The 17,730-nt window shown below is 39.6% G+C and overlaps 1 protein-coding gene across 1 annotated transcript in view; it reads left to right on the top strand.

Moving 5' to 3' along the window:
• Positions 1 to 789: 789 nt before the first annotated feature.
• The window catches only part of Brf (Brf RNA polymerase III subunit), a 330,203-nt gene continuing 313,262 nt past the window's right edge, over positions 790 to 17,730 (top strand). The window contains exon 1 of the mRNA XM_090386884.1: positions 790 to 856. The gene's annotated coding sequence lies outside the window, so the exon portion shown is untranslated. The remainder of the gene's footprint in view (positions 857 to 17,730) is intronic.

Genomic DNA, 17,730 nt, shown 5'->3' on the forward strand with positions numbered 1-17,730 from the left:
AGACATTCTTGTTTCTCTCTTTCTCTCTCTCTCAAGGTAACTCAAAATTTTTTTTGGCTGGTGCAGCATAAGCCTCGGGCTTCCTTGCACCATACGGCTAATAATAATATATAATAATAATTTAAATATTCTAAAACTTTATTTTCTTTTTATCTGTTGTTTATATTTAATTTACATTCAAATTATATTATATGTATGTATAAAATGCTAAAGAACAACTTCTTTCTTTCTTCCTTCTTTTTTTTTTTTTTCTTCACAATTCAGAACTTATTCTTCTATTCTTTATTACTGTATATGACAGTATTTATATACTGTATATTGTATATATATACAGCTGTATTTCGAACTTCAGTGAAAACTGCAGCCATCTACTGGGATAAAGCTAAACTAATAATGTAATTAATACAATTCAATGTCTCCTTTCTCTTTCATGTTGTCTGTTACTCTCTCTCCCTCCTGGTTGTTCACCCTGGCTGTACAGTACATACATTAAAAAGATTAAAACTAAAATACATTTCTTTGTATTAATTTTAAAATAATATTGGGCTGGTATGAGAGTTTAGATGCACAAAAACATAACTTTTTATGGTTTGGTCCCTCGTTCATTCTTTGTAGATGTTTATAGAAAAATTAAAGTAAAGGACATGTGTTCTAGGTGGCGCAATCACCAGAAAAGTTTCCTTGCCGTCTACCGTGTGGTGATAACGCTGGAATGAAAATTAAGAAAAAGGCTTCTTTATAGCATTTCGTTATTCTTTTTAAATGTAAAGCAATTTAAAATGCCCTAATCATGTAATCCAAATATGTTTTTTCCTAATCATGAGAAACAAGCTGAAACAAGCAACAATAATTTTAAGTAAGTAGCCACTATAACTATATTGAAAAATATTTATTTAAGGAAGAATTTATTGCTTAAGAAGGATTTTTTAAATAGTATGCACATTTCTGAAGTTGCCTTTTGATTGTTGTGATTTTTGGTGAAAAACAGGGGTGGTTGTATTCGAACCCATGTAGTCATGCTTGTTAGATCGGCACGTTACCCTAGCGCTAACGATCAGCAGTTGCATAACTGCTTATGTTATTGCTTTTGGGCAAGGTATAAATTTATAAAAAATATATGGTGACTGAGCATTTAAGAAAAAAAAAAAATGTATATCATTTTGATGTCTCACTTTAGTCAACATTATATCAAGATAAATTTAAAATGTAAAAAAAAAAAAAAAAATCTATTTTATAAATTTATGGAAATATGAAGTAATAAGTTGTTCATAGTACTGCAGCAGCAGACAGTCCTATGTTTTAAAATGAATTTATTGGGGAATATAAACCGGAGTTCCCGGTTGTTTTTTTTTTTTTTTTTTATTAGACAGCAAGCTTATGTACTAAAAAAAAAAAAAAAAAATTTTTTTTCAACTCTTCTGCCCATACCCTCTAATTGGACTAATTCTTCTTTAACTTTATTCAAGTATACAGTATTGTTTTTTCAGTATTTTGAGTTTTATTATTATTATTAGCCATATGGTGCAATGAAGCCTGAGGCTTTTGCTTCACCAGCCAAAAAAAAAAAAAAAATTATTGATGAAGGTATATCAGGCTTATGGCAGTGTGATACTGCAACAGGATCTAGAAAAGTTAGGCAGGTGGGCTGAGAAGTGGCAACTGAAGTTTAACGTTGACAAATGCAAAGTACCGCATATGGGTAGAAGTAACCCCAGAGAAACGTACCAACTGTGTGGTACTACACTTAGGGTGGTAGAAAATGAAAAAGACCTGGGAATACTTGTGCAGTCAGATATGAACTTTTCTGAACAGTGCAGACAGGCTGCCAGAGCAGGTCATGGTGTATTGTCAGTGATATACAGGAATTTTGCTAGTAGGGGAAAAGGAGGTGATTATCCCTTTGTTTAAGGCAATGCCCAGGCCATGCCTTGAGTACTACATATAGGTCTGGAGGCCTCATTTTAGGAAGGATATAGAATTGCTTGAGTGAGTACAGAGAATGGCAACAAAATTGGTGAGGGGAACGAAGGGGTAGTCTTACCAAGAAAGGCTTAAGTTCTGCAAATTGCAGTGTCTGAAGACTAGGCACCTGTGAGGTGATCTGATTGAAGTGTATTATGCCTTAAATGAGTTGAGCAGGCTCAATTCTGATGGGATTTTTCCTCTTGCTCAGATTACAAACCTGAGGGGGCATAAATTCAAATTGAGGAAAGACGGTTATAGAATAGATGTGTGGAAATTTGCCTTTAGCCAGCGGGTTGTTGATCCTGGAACAAACTTCCATCTATCGTTGTGGAAGTTGATAACTTAAATAAATTCAAGGAAGAACTGGACAAATATTTAGAGGGAATGGATGTGGGAAATTGTTTTTTTTTTTTTTTTTTTTTTGGCAAATGCTATATAAGCTTGCTTTCTTGCATCATATGGCTCTATTAATGCTAATGCTAATATAGAGACAAATTTACCACCCTGTTCTAATCATACAGGCAAATGGAACTTTGCAAATGGTAATTGAGAAAATACAGGAAGCTAACCTAGACAAAGCAGTTGTATCAAATGTATCAATTAATGATGCTGCAACTTATATAACAAATCAAATATTCCAAGCCACAGAAATGACAATACTAAGAATATTCACAAGGTGTCAAATACAGCCAAAACCCTGGTGGAACAATGAATGCAACCAAGCCAAATGAAAGAAAAATAAAGCCGGGAATAACTTTTGCAATAACCCTACTGCCACAAATCTAGAGCAGTTTAAGAAAGCCAGAGATATTCAGTGTGCAATCAAAAGATGAATGAATTGCCTGCTATGGTGGTCAAGGTAGCTAGCTACATAAAGTTTAAAGCAGAATTATATAGCCACTTTTTGGCAATGGGGAAGTCAGTTATCTTATATTGTATTATTATATATTATATCATATCATATTATTATTATATTCCATATTTTTTATTTTTTATTATTCGTTTTGTTATTTTTTAAAATTTGGGAATGGAATTGTGTATTTCCATATACCTTTCCCATCACTTTTCTCTAAGTGAAAATGCAATATTTCCCAATTCCATTTAAATTTACTGTTTATTTAAATTTATTTTGTGGATTACTGTTTATTTGACAACTAACAGATCCCATGCAAGTGATGGCATCTATATTTTATAGAATTAGCTGGAGTGTACAAACACTGATTTCCTACAACTGTAATTTATCCATCCTATTCACTCTGAAGGTGGGCAGGGGATAAATTATATGGGCAAATAAAGGCAGTATATCTATGTCAGAGATATTTTATAATTTAGGTCAATTGTATGTATTATGTGTGTTTTTTTTTTTTAATTCCTTTTTGAGGCATGCATTTGTCAGATTACGAAATGACTATATTAGAAGATAGGGAGAAATACATACAGCAGAAGAATTTAAAATTATGAGAAATGGGGTTAATTATATAAATATTCATTAATTAAAGATTTCCAGTTCAACAAAAAAGCTAAAAATTTATATTTATAATAAAAACAAATATGGAGTTTAATAGATGTAATGTTATTATTATTATTATTATTATTATTATTATTATTATTATCAGCCATATGGTGCAAGGAAGCCTGGGGCTTATGCTGCACCAGCCAAAAAAAAAAAAATTTCAGAGTTACCCTGAGAGAGAGAGAGAGAGAAAGTTGAAAAGAGTCACCACCAAGAAAGAGAATGATGCTATCCAGCTAGGACCCAGGGCGTGCCAAGCCCATACTCACAAGATGTGAGCCCCCTGGGGTTATGGGGTCATTTATGTCAAATTTAGAGGTGTGAGTTTATTATTTAGCAGTCAGGTAGGATCAACATTCATATATACCGTATTTCTTCGATTCTAAGATTCCATCAATTGTAAGACGCACCTTAATTTCAGAAAAAAAGCTTTGGTTCTAAGAAAAATAAATAAATAAAATAAAACACTAAAATAAATCTAACAAATATTTTTATTATAATTGAATTCAATTACCGGTATTTATCACTTTTGAATCATCTGAGCCGTCGATATCTGCATCTGATTCAATATCAGAGTCTACTTCACATTCAGGGTCAGATTCTTCTGAGCCGTCGTTATCTTCATTATCCCATAATATATCATCTTCTGAGCCATCGAGAACGTTGGTGATGCAACATTTTTTAAATGAGTGCTTGACTATTCTTTCTGGGATCAGCTTCCAAGCTGTTGATACCCATTCTGGCAATTTTGATGCCGGTGCTTTGTTAATTTTTCCGGAAGGTGTCAGCCGGAAGGTTTGTCAGTCAACAGCCAGAATTCATATTCCTTTCTCAAGTAATCTTTAAATAGTTTGTTGACTGAAACGTTGAGTGGCTGCAGTTGGCTAGTCATGCCACCAGGAATCACAACCAAGTCACCACGTTTTTGCATGATTTTATTTTTGACCCGTTCGGACAAATGTCCATGAAATGCATCAAGTACTAGCATGCTGGGTGGGTTAAGAAGACTTCCAAGATGTCTATTCCACACAACATTTAGCCAGTCTTCCATAAGCTCTGCCGACATCCATCCATTTTTTTGTGCACGCACAATAACATCTTTGGGGAAAATTTCATTCTTCGGTATGGTTTTTCGATTTAAAATTAAATATGGTAGCAACTTTTGACCATCAGCAGTGATGCATAGCATCACAGTGATACACTGCTTTTCGTAGCCCATGCTTATAATCTTGATTTCTTTAGCACCTTTAGCGTTGATGGTGTAATTTTGAGGCATATCGAAGAAGACCGGGGTTTCATCAGCATTTCCAATTTGACTAAACTCGTAGTTTCTTTTTTTCCTTAATTTCATCACCTGTCACTGAAAGTTAATCAGCTTCTGTTGAAAGTCTGCAGGAATTTTTTGACAGATAGATGTTCGGTGCCTTAACGATAATCCACTACAATGCATGAATCTGTCGCACCAGCCGCGATTGTCTTTAAAAATTATTTTCTCTATTCCGAAAATGGCAATCTTTTTGACATTTTAATGTGCAATAAGGGATCAAAATTAACGAAGTACAGTAACTCCACTTACGTACTTTCGAAGATACAAAGAAAACTTCCTAGTTTTCGCTGAATGAGCTCCACTATAATGAAATAACGATGGCTTCACATTTCGAAAGCACGTGAAATCACCCACGTCACTTTATTCTCCATTGGAATTGGAGAATGCGATAACGGTCAAACTTGGAGATGGGGTTTCCACGTAAAAACAAAACATGTGGTGCTGTGCAAAGAGCGGGAAAATTTGAAAAAAAACTGCGATTGTAAGATGCCATCGATTCTAAGGCGCACCCCATTTTTAGAGATGTTTATAGGGGGGAAAAAAGTGTCTTAGAATCGAAGAAATACAGTAGTACAGTAGATCTTATTCTTGTCATACTGATATTGAATGGTGAACAAATACACATTGTTATTTTAACAGCACCAGAACTTGTAGATCATATACATATGTGTATTTGGTCTCTATAAGTGTATGTTCACAGGCCGATTTGCATGTTGCAAATTGACCTGTGAGCCAAAAAACCTGAAATAGCTGAGGAAAATTGTACTCCTTCTACCTGAGATGGAAAAGGACTTTAGAAATTCCTTCAGTAATCAACAGGAATTGAACCTAGACCTGAGTGAGTGGCTAATGATGTATTATGCCAACTAAGTTTCCATGGAGGACATTAAACTATGGATCAATTCAGATTATTATTTAATGGTGCTGGAGCTTGTCATTCATATCTGTTTGTCTATTTAATGACCACCACATATCCCCGGAGCAATGTGGCCTTAGTTGCTAATTCTCCTAAAAACCAAAACAACAACAAAAACCACCTTGCAATCAGTCAGCAGAAGGTTGTCTGGATTTTGCTGTCTAGTTCCTGCCCCTTGTCACAAAGAGGCAGGCCATCTGCACCATTCATACATCATATTTACCTTTTTTTCCAGAGGGCAAGCCCTGACAAAATGAATGAATAAAACATAAGTAAATAAAAAACTAATGATAATAATAAATTAATTAATTAAATAAATAAATAATAGTAAAATAAAAAAATAATAAATTCTTCATTTATAAGAAAAGCTGTATAAGACAAAGATGGGTTGTTAGGAGGAGAGAAGAATTCATAATTTGGTTAAATTAGAATTGGGAGACGGCAAGGAGGACAACAAAGGGAAGGAATTGTAGTGTTAGAGTATTATGCACCTTCTCTGTCGTTCCAGCTATATGTTAGTACAGGCATGCTATGTAACAGCTTCTGTTGGGCAGGTAGTAACAGTGTAGATATTCCTAGCTGTTTTCCTTGCACAGCTAGGCTCGTCTATTCCTGGTCTCTATGCTTAAGATATTAAATTTTGTTTTCCATGTCTGTTTTCTTTTATCATGCCATTAGTTGTCTCTATTTTGAGTACCACATAACTAAAGAAGGCTATTTTTAGTGTGGGTTTCTGGTTTGCTCTCAGAGTTATTTTCATTTAGCTGTATTTGATAGCTGTTTGAGAAATCAAGTTGTGTCCCAGTAGGACTTTGGATTGGGGGGGGGGGGCAATTTTTTATCAGTCGCAGATATAAAGATTTTACTATGTTTCTACAGCCTGATGAGACCATTCCTATTAAAAGACCATAAATTTTCTTGAACTCAGGTTTCTCAATAATTATTTCACTTAGAACTAGCTGGTCAGTGTCATGAATTATGAGATGGATGATGATTTTGAAGAGAAGTAATAATCATACTATATTGAGTGTAGTGCAGGAAAAATCACCATGTTCAGGCCTTGGGCAGAGAGGTTGGTTCGAAAAGTCGGAGACTGTCTCCCAAGGAAGACAGTGGAGCAAGTGGTGTTGTTCCCCATATGGCTACCACAAGGGAATGGCAAAGCCATCCAGCCAAACAACTAGAAATGCTTCCTGCACAACTGCATTAGTGACCACCCAGGAAGGAAGAAAACTCCAACACATGAAGTGGAGCATCAAAATGAATATGTTCACCATGTAAGCATACTATGAAATAACCAAGCTACAACCAATTGACAATGTACAGTTCAAGACTACATATTAAGTGGTTGGAATGATTCCTGGATATTTGGGTCACCGAACAGCGAGTAGCGGAGCAGAGAAGTACCATCATCACAAAGAATCTGATAGCTAGCTCCTGCAATCTGGAAAAAATAAATGACACAAGTGATCAAATACAAAGAACAAAAGAATGTGGACAACATGGAACCAGAGGAGAAAGAGCAAGAAGAAATAACTCAGAGCAGCTGAAGTGGAAAGAGACCATGTCATGATATCTGGAATAGAAGACAAGTGGAAGAAGGCCCTATCAGAATTTGAAGGAATGAACCCCACAAGCACCCACATTATACTGAAGCAGAGACCCAATAGAAACCTGTGGAGTCACAGACCACCTCAATCGGCAAATAATACCACATTACCTCGACAACAATGGTGCAACACTAGAGGCCATCTACACAGCCATATACTGTGCTGCCACAGCAGCCACTAGGATTAATGGAAGAGAAATGAGAGACTGCCAGCTTGGGAAAGAAGACTTCAGCAGAAGATAGAAGAATTAATAATCAAGATAGGCCAACTGATCCAATACCAACTGAGTGATAGCAGTAAGAAATTGATTGGAAAAGTGAAGAGCATCCTCAACAGATACCTGGAACAGAACCACAATGGTTCTGTTCCAGCAAACACTAGACCAAAAATCAGAGAAAATAGAAATATTAGACACACTGAAGCAGAACCTTCTTGCACTCAGCAAGAATCTGTGCCAATACAAAGAGAGCTCCCAGAGGAAAATAAACAAATGAAACCTAAGGGGGCATAAATTCAAATTAAGAAAAGACAGATGTAGAATAGATGTGTGGAAATTTGCCTTTAGCCAGCGGGCGGTTAATTGCTGGAACAAACTTCCATCTGTCATTGTGGAAGTTGATAGGTTGAATAAATTTAAGGAGGAACTGGACAGGCATTTGGAGGCAATGGTGTGATTTTTTTTTTTTTTTTTTTTTTTGACTGATGCTGCATAAGCTCATACACTTGCTTTCTTGCACCACATGCCACTACTACTACTACTACTATCTTCGATGAAAACTAAAGAGCCTTCTACGGGAGTATCAGACAAGATGGGAAAAATGGAAAAACGGACCACCAAAGCAAAAAATGATCAAGGAGTTCTGGAGCAACATATGGAGCAGTGAAGTAAGACATAACAGCCCAAGTCACTGGATAGAACTAGAACAGAAGAAAACCAAGGACATACAAGAGTTGAGAGAATGAAAGATTCAGGAAGAAGTACAACAGTTGATCAGAAAGTCCCACAACTGGCGAACCCCAAGAATAGATGTCCACAATTACTGGTACAAGAAGCTCACCTGCATGCACAATCACTTTGCAGAGCTGTTCACCCGAATGATAAGTCGCCGAGAAACAATCCCAGTTTCTTACTCAAGGAATCACACATCTGAAGGTTAAAGACCAAGATATAAAAAACCCGGTGAAATACAGTCAGATAACTTGTCTTCTGGCAATGAAAAGCATTCTGACAACCTACATAACCAAGAAGATATCAGACCACTTGGAGAGCCAGAACATCATGGCTGAACAGAAAGGATGCAAGCAAATGAGAAAAGGATGCAAGGAGCAATTAACCATTGATGCCACAGTTATAGAGCAAGCCTACAAGAAGCACCACAACCCAAGCACGGCTTACATCGAATTACCACAATGCCTTCAACTCCATGCCTCATAGCTGGCTAATAGAGATGCTAAAGATCTACAAAGTCAATCTGACAGTGACAAACTTTCTAGGAGCAGCCATGACGAAATGAAGTACCACCATCAAGGTTGAGAATCTCACAACCAGACTGATCTCCATCAGGAGAGGAATCTTTCAGGGAGATGCCCTGAGCCCATTGTGGTTCTGTTTAGCATTCAACTCACTATCCACCCTTCTCAAAAACAGCAAAGTATGGATATAACCTCAAGGAAGAAAGGAAAAACCTGTACGCTCTATGCGGCAACCAAGATGCAACTCCAGCAATGATATCAGGATGGAATTTGGTCTAGACAAATGCAAGACCCATGGATTTCATCAGGGGAAATTAGTCAGCCAAAACTACCAGCTCAAGACTGGTAAAGAGATTGAAGCCATGACAGGGGGAGAGACCTACAAATACCTGGGTATGATGATGCAGGCTCAGCAGTTAGAGCACAAGGAGATCAGGGCCTGCCTGACTGAAAAATAACATCAGAGACTCAGAAGCCTGCTCAAAACAAAGCTGAACAGAGGGAACACAGTTAAAGCCATAAACACCTATGCAGTCCCAATGCTAACATACTCCTTCAGGATCATAGATTGGACTAACACCGAGCTGGAGGATATCATGAGAAAGACAAGGACAGTGATGACTATGACCTCTAACACCACCCACAGTCATCCATGGAGAGATTGACAATAGCTCAGAAAGGAGGAAGAGGGCCTGATAGACCTCATTGAGCAATAGAAGACAGTGATAGCTAAAATGATGGATTACTTCCAGAAAACCTCAGCAGCACTCTACTAAGCCATAAGGAGGGTAGACAAGCAGCATACCCCACTCAACCTAAGCAAGGAGTCCCCTCCTGCCCAGACGGAATAAATGAAGCTAGAAAGATGGGCAAAGAAGACACTCCATGGAAGACACTACAATGACCCATGAAGACCACATAGATAAAATGGCTTCCAATGCATGGCTCACAAGCGGGACACTCTTCCCTGAGACTGAAGGATTCATCCTCGCCATCCAGGTAGTCAACACCAGGAACTATAGAAAATACATTGCAAAGGAGCCCGGAGTGTCAGTTGACACATGTCGATAATGCCACCCAGTCTCAAAAACGATTCAGACATCACCGCAGGATGCAAGGTGATCATTCATACAGAGTGCACTCTTACTACTTGACCAGGTAGTCAGAATAATACATCAGAAGCTAGCGAGGAAATACCAGTTGATCAAAGAAAGTGTACCGTATTCCAAGTATGGGCCCGAGGCTCTACTAGAGACTCCAAACCACAAGCTGTACTGGGACCGTGCCATAATAATGGACAAGACAATCCCACACAACACACACTAGGCATAACCCTAGTCGTCAAGAAGGAAAAGGCTACCCATCTCATTGACATAGCAGTGCCCGACACTGACAACCTCTAGAAAACCCACGAGGAAAAGATTGGGAAGTACATGGACCTGAGAGTACATGGACATGTAATGACCATCCCAATCATCGTGTCAACCACCATTATGATGCCAAAGACCCTACAAAATAGCCTAGCAGCAATAGGTCTTCCAGAGAACACACGTGGAACTCAGGGGCTCACATCTGGTGAGTATGGGCTTGGCACACCCAGGGTCCAGAGCTGGATATCATCATTCTTCTGTTTCTTGGTGATTTCCTTCTACTTCTCTCTCTCTCTCTCTCTCTCTCTCTCTCTCTCTCTCTCTCTCTCTCTCTCTCTCTCTCACACACACACACACACACACACACACACACACACACACACACACACACACACACACACACACACACACACACACACACACACACACACACACAACCTCAGGCTTCCTTGCACCATATAGCTAATAATAATAATTCCAGAAAGTCACAATTCTGAACTCCTGTAGGAGAGTCAGAGAGTTCCTCGACCACCTGTAACACCAGACATAACAACCACCATGTGCACTTGGTACTTGTGAAAAGATGACACTATTGTGATCTGACCTGCCTATAAGGGCTAGCGCACAGTTGTCATGGATAAATCCGAGTATTTACGCAAGGCCCTCTCTCTTTTACAGGATTGAGAGGTGTGTGAATCCGTACAAGGCTTCCCTGCCCAAGTATTGGAGAAGTTAAGAGTCCAAAGTTAACAAGTTAGTGCATACCTGGTTTTTGTCTAATAAAATCTCAAAAAGTGTGTGTTGGAGGGTTCATGTGACAGGTTGTCAACTCCCACAATTTTACTGACTTCCAAATAAGCCTGATATTCCTTTGCGACCTATTGTAAATAATTTAAATAATTGTAAATAATAATTGCAATTATTATTATTATTATTATTATTAGCCATACGGTGCAAGGAAACCTGAGGCTTATGCTACACCAGCCAAAAAAAAATCCCGAGTTACCCTGAGAGAGAGAGAGAGAGAGAGAGAGAGAGAAGTAGAAAGGAATCACCAAGAAAGAGAAGAATGATGATATCCAACTCAGGACCGTGGGTGTGCCAAGCCCACACTCACCTGCTATGGGTGCTCCTGTCAATTCCATTGTAGCCAACATTGCCGTGGAGTAACTAGATAGTTGGATATTTTCTAATTTGCCTATCCCCATTGCTCTCTGGTGTCGATATGTTGATGATATCCTTGCCATTGTCCCTCAGGGATTAGAAATACGACTACTCTAATATCTCAATTCCCTGTTGCCTTATTGCCTTATATATCCAATTTACAGTTGAACTGGAAGCAAATAATACCCTTCCTTTTTTTGGATGTTTTAGTCCAACTCGTGGACTGATGTCTTACAACTTCTGTTTTTAGGAAGCCTATGTGTGCAGGTCAGCTCACTAACTATGGGTCTGCACGCACTTCTGGTCACTTGCGCAGAACAGCATGCACCTTGTTTACCCGCACTTGGACACATTCCAGTTCCATAGGTAGCAGGCAATTAGAGATTTCCAAAGTAAGGGCGAAGGTTTCTAACTGCAGTTATCGAATTCATGTTCTGGATAGATGTGAACTGCAAGCCCAGGAGTTTATTACACGACCAAATCCCCCATACAATAATATGTTTGCCTCAACTGCCTACATCCCTTACTAGCCTGGCATATTGGAACATCTTACCAGGATTTTGCATTCTTACCATATACGGTGTGTGCAACTTCCTGGTAGGAAATTACGTTCCATTATTTTCAAGGTGAAAACTCCCATCCCTTCTTTCCTAAGAAGTGGTTTAGTGTATCGCATTACGTGTCCAGATTGTGGGGAATATTATGTAGGAGAAACTGCCAGGAAATTGAAAGATCAAGTTTCGGAACATGAGGTGGGTTTTCCATACCGCTAATTTGAACGCTCTGTTGTTGCTGCGCCTTATTGGATAAAACAGCACAACCTTGATCCCTGACATGACATAGAGATCATCGGCTATTCACGTGACTACTGCCGGCACTCATGCCTTGAGCCACTGCAACAGTACTATGAACCGTAATAAGGGTGCGCGTATACACCTCATTATGGAGTCTACCATTCTGCAGTGCGATGAGTGCTGGCATTCAACACATTGTGTAATTTTGCATTATTAACACCAAACAAGCAATCCTTGACCATGCTCGGTCAACCGTAATAAGGGTGCGCGTATACACCTCATTATGGAGTCTACCATTCTGCAGTGCGATGAGTGCTGGCATTCAACACATTGTGTAATTTTGCATTATTAACACCAAACAAGCAATCCTTGACCATGCTCGGTCAACTCCTATTATTTCATTTATTTTATGTATATATACAAGCAATACACCATTCACTGTTTAGCTGAAGAAGGAACACTTCACCCCGAAAGCATCTATATATTTTATTTTATATCCATTTTTACTTGTATTTTACCTGTATTTTAATGCTTTTATTTATATCAATTTTAACTTATATCTTATGTATTTTTAATTTATTTTAATAAATCAGTCTTTCAGTTGTTATTAAAGAAAAATACATAGTGACATTTGTACAAATGTAATGCATAGTAAAGATTATATGAACTTGCACACTATGGCTAAACTAGTGCAAGTTTAGTCATAGTGTGACTATAACCCAAAACAACAAACTACCCATCAATCTGCTGTAAGATTGAAGAATTTTGAGCTTGTGGGAACAGATAATTTATTTGGAAATTTTTACCTTATTTTTGATGAATTAACATATTAAATTGTGTTTGACAAATAGTTTAAATAGTCTTGGGTACGTTTGTTAGCTTATTTTTAAATTTAGCTAGTGATTTTGTAAATTTCAACTTATTATTATTTGTACTGCTATTCTATTGCTGTTTTGGCATGAATATCGTAACACGTAGCTAGTAGTTCGGTGGAATAGTAAGGTCTAAGGTGCTTCCGTAGCCAGTGGGCAGGGGCAGCAGTGTGTAGCACACGCTTCTTGATTAGACCAGGGTTTGAGCCCGTGGCCACCAAATATGGAGGATGCGGTAAGATCAGGGAATGACCACCACATATCCCCGGAGCAATATAGCCTTAGTTGCTAATGCTCCTAAAAAACCAAATTACAAACCAAAACAGTAGGGTCTAATTGTGTAAATAAGTAGCTCAAAGGTCCTAATAACCTGTTAAGGATATTTATTTATTTTTTTTTAGCTAAGAAATTTTGCTTTTTAGTAAGGATATAGCTAATAATTTTAAATTCCAGCAATTTTTCTCAGTTCCTCTTATTTTAGTAATTTTCTTTTAGCCAGAAAAACACAACATATTATTATTATTATTGTTGTTGTTGTTGTTGTTGTTGCTCTTATATTATTTCTCCCTGATTGGGGGATTCCCCTTCGTGACAGATACTGCTACCAAGTACACAGGGTGGTTGTAATGTCTGGTGTTACTGTTGGTCGAGGAAATCTCTGACTATCCTACAGGTGTTCAGGATTGTGACTTTCTGGCGTTCCTTCTAGGTGTTCTCTGGGAGACCTATTGCTGCTAGGCTGCTATGTAGAGTCTTTAGTACCATACCGGTGGTTGACATGATGATCAGGATGGTTCATACTTCTTGCATATGCCACATCTCCTTGACCTCGTGTCTCAGGTTCGTGTACTTCCTAATTTTTTCCTCATGGGTTTTCTGGACATTGCTAGTGTTGGGCACAGCTATGTCAATCAGGTAGGTAGCCTTTTCCATCTTGTCCACAAGGGTTATGTCCGGTCTGTTGTATGGGATGGTCTTATCTGTTATTATGGCACGGTCCCAGTACAGCTTGTGGGTTTGGCTCTCTAGTACTGCCTGAGGTTCATACTTGTAGTATGGTACACTTTCTTTGGTCAACTGGTATTTCCTCGCTAGCTTCTGATGTATTATTCTGGCTACCTGGTCGTGTCTGTGAGTGTACTTGATCTGGGTGATCACCTTACACCCCGCAGTGATGCGTTGGATCGTTTCTGACACCAGGTGGCATTGTCGAAATGTGTCATCTGACATTCCAGGCTCCTTTGCAATGCATTTTCTATAGTTTCTGGTGTTGATTACCTGGTCTTGGATGGCCAGCATGAATCCTTCAGTCTTGGGGAAGAGCGTCCCGCTTGTGAGCCATGCATTGGGAGCAATGTTATCGATGTGACCTTAGTGGAGGTCATTGTAGTGTCTGCCGTGGAATGTCTTCTTTGCCCATCTATCCAACTTCGTTTCTTTTGCCGTCTGGGCGGGAGGGTGTTCCTCGCTTAGGTTGAGTGGGGTATACCACTTATCTATCTTCCTTATGGCCCTGGTGGAGTGGTGCTGTGTTGTTCTCGAAGTAATCTTTCAGGTTAACTGTCGCTGTTTTCTGTTGCTCTATCAAGTCTATCAGGCTCCTTCCTCCCTCTTTCTGAGCTATTGTTAGTCTCTGCACTGCTGACTTCGGGGCATCAGACATTTTTTCTTTACTCCTATGAGTAATTTAAATTCTTCTGGGGCCCCAACAAGGCCCCTACCTAATCGATCGTCAGATGAGAGCGAAACCAATTCAGCTAAAAGAGCCAGAACTGAGGAGAAAACAACATCTGTGACACCTCTTTTCCTCATTCTCCATTCCACCGGAGAGCAGTCACTTGGGAAAATGTCACCCTTCTTTATCCAGAAAGGATTAGAGGGGATGGCAGGTTCACCCAAATCCGTAAAACGGCTGCGTTCTGGAGATATTCTAATAGAAGCATCAAATATAAATCAAGCTGAAAAATTTTTGAAAGCCACATCTATAGGGGGAATATCCATCATCACAACCCCTCACAAAACTTTGAACTCTTCAAGAGGTGTGATATCAGAGTGGGATCTTCTTCACGTTTCTGAAGAAGAGATCTGCTCTGAATTAAAAGAACAAGGAGTAACAGCTGTCAAGCGAATATCCATGCGTAAGAATGGGAATCTTGTCCCTACCCGAGTTATCATCCTAACATTCAACACCCCAAGGCCTCCAAGTTCCATCAAGGCAGGGTACTTAAACTGCCCAGTGAGGATTTACGTTCCAAACCCACTGAGGTGTTTTAAATGTCAAAAGTACGGCCACTCACAAACAGCTTGTTGTGGTAACCCTGCCTGTGCTCGATGTGGTGCTAAAGATCACGAGAGCAAGGAATGTATAGCTCCTAAGCCTAACTGTATTAACTGCCAAGGAGAGCACCCCGCATACTCTCGAGCATGCCAGCGGTGGAAGGACGAAAAGGAGATACAAAAGTTAAAAACGGAGCTAAACATCTCCTACCCAGAGGCCAGAAAACGCATACAACCAATAAATAGCGGAAAGCCTTCATATGCTCAGAAGGTTTCTGCGAAGTGCACTATCGGTACACAAACAGATATGACTATACCACCAAGAGAGTCATTCACGCCGATTGCACGCTATTTATTGAGTTCACAAAAGCCCACCACAAAAACACAATCAGCTGCTACTCCAATATCCGTACCTCCTAGTGCTCCACCACTAACAAAACCAAGTGGTAAAAAAGAGCAACCAAAATTAACAGAATCAATGGATGTAGAGGACAAGGAGGTACCGGACGATTCAGTCTTGCAACTCTTCGTGGAGGAAGAAATGGACACCGGACAGCGTCCATTCTTCCCCAAAAAAGATAAAGCCAAGACTGATAAAAGTAAGCCCTCAGCACCTCGGAAGCCGCCTGATGGACCCACCAAGCCAAAATAATGGCTAAATTCCTACAATGGAATTGTCGTGGATTCCGGCGAAATACAGATGACATCAAGGCCCTCCTGCAAAAGCATGAGCCAGTTTGCTTTTGCTTGCAGGAGACATATCTAAAGGCAAATGATGATCCCACCATGCATAACATCACAATCTTTCGTAAGGATAGAATTGCGGATGGTCCTGCTCATGGAGGAGTGGCTATCCTTGTGAGTAATCAGACCCCAGTTCAGCCTTTGCTAATTACAACCAGCATAGAGGCTGTTGCAATTCGCCTTACAGTGGGATTTTTATTAACGGTCTGCTCTATTTATTTGCCACCTGGGACTGACATCTCCCAGGAAGACCTTGATGATCTTCTAACGCAGTTGCCACCCCCTTTCTTACTTCTCGGGGATTTTAATGGACATAACACCCTGTGGGGTAGTGCTAACATCAATGGAAGGGGACGGGTCATAGAGCGTATGCTCAATGACAATGCCCTTTCCCTTCTAAATACTGGAACAAACACCTTCTTCCACATGCCTACCCGTACTTTTTCTGCCATTGATCTCTCAATCTGCTCCCCTTCTCTACTCCCATCACTCACTTGGGAAGTGGAGGAGAATCCATACGGAAGTGATCACTTCCCTGTGATAACCTTGTTACACAGTGGGAGACCATGTCTTCCTTTTAGGTTACCACGGTGGAAGTTTGATCAGGCTGACTGGAATGCCTTCCAACATCAGGCAAATTTTGAACTCAGTACAGTCAGTCAGGAGCCTATCAATGACGCAGTAACGTACATCACAGAAATCATTGTCCAAGCAGCTGCGAATGCTGTTCCAAAAACATCTGCCCGGTTTCCACCATTTCCCAAACCTTGGTGGAATTCACAATGCACAGCAGCAAAAAAGGCTCAAAACAAAGCGTGGGGGATATTCCGTCGATATCCTACCACTTGTAATCTAATAGCCTTCAAGCGTGCACGAGCCAAAGCACGCTACATTCGCCGTCAGAGTCAAAAGGAAACATGGATCCGTTTTACATCATCTATTAACCAGGCTACCAATTCTAAGGTAGTCTGGGATAAAATCCGGAAAATGAAGGGAAAATATACATCCCACCCTTCTTCAATCCTAGATTATAATGGATGCGCTATTGCAGATCCAACTGCAATAGCCAATGCTCTTGGGGAAACATTCTCTAACATCTCCGCAACATCTTCGTATTCCCCAGAGTTCCTGGTCCTGAAACATAAAATCGAAAAGCAGGCACTTAATTTCAAGTCCAAGGGCCTCTATCCCTACAACGGGGCATTCACTATGCAGGAACTGAAGAGAGCCCTCACTCTTTCTAATGCAAGTGCTGTTGGACCAGATGGCATCCATTATGAAATGATTAAACGGCTTTCACCAAAATCTATGGATTATCTGCTCCTTCTTTATAACAGAATCTTTATTGAAGGGCAGTTTCCGGACTCCTGGCGGAAGGCAATCGTCCTTGCTTTTCCTAAGCCAGGAAAGGATCCAAAAGTCACCACCAATTATCGTCCTATAGCTCTGACTAGCTGTCTGTGCAAAATCCTGGAGAGAATGGTTAATTCTCGTTTAATATGGTACTTAGAAACAAATGACCTTCTCTCCAACATCCAATGCGGCTTCCAAAGGAACCGGTCCACTTTGGACCATCTTATTAGATTGGAAACATCCATCCGGGATGCTTTCCTAAAACGCGAACACTTGGTGTCGGTGTTCTTTGACATGGAGAAAGCGTATGACACAACTTGGAGATTTGGCATCATAAAAGATCTGCATAGCC

This window comes from Mastigoproctus giganteus, chromosome 12, assembly GCF_048544385.1.
Source record: "Mastigoproctus giganteus isolate SK-2022 chromosome 12, ASM4854438v1, whole genome shotgun sequence".
Taxonomy (NCBI): Eukaryota; Metazoa; Arthropoda; class Arachnida; order Uropygi; family Thelyphonidae; genus Mastigoproctus; species Mastigoproctus giganteus.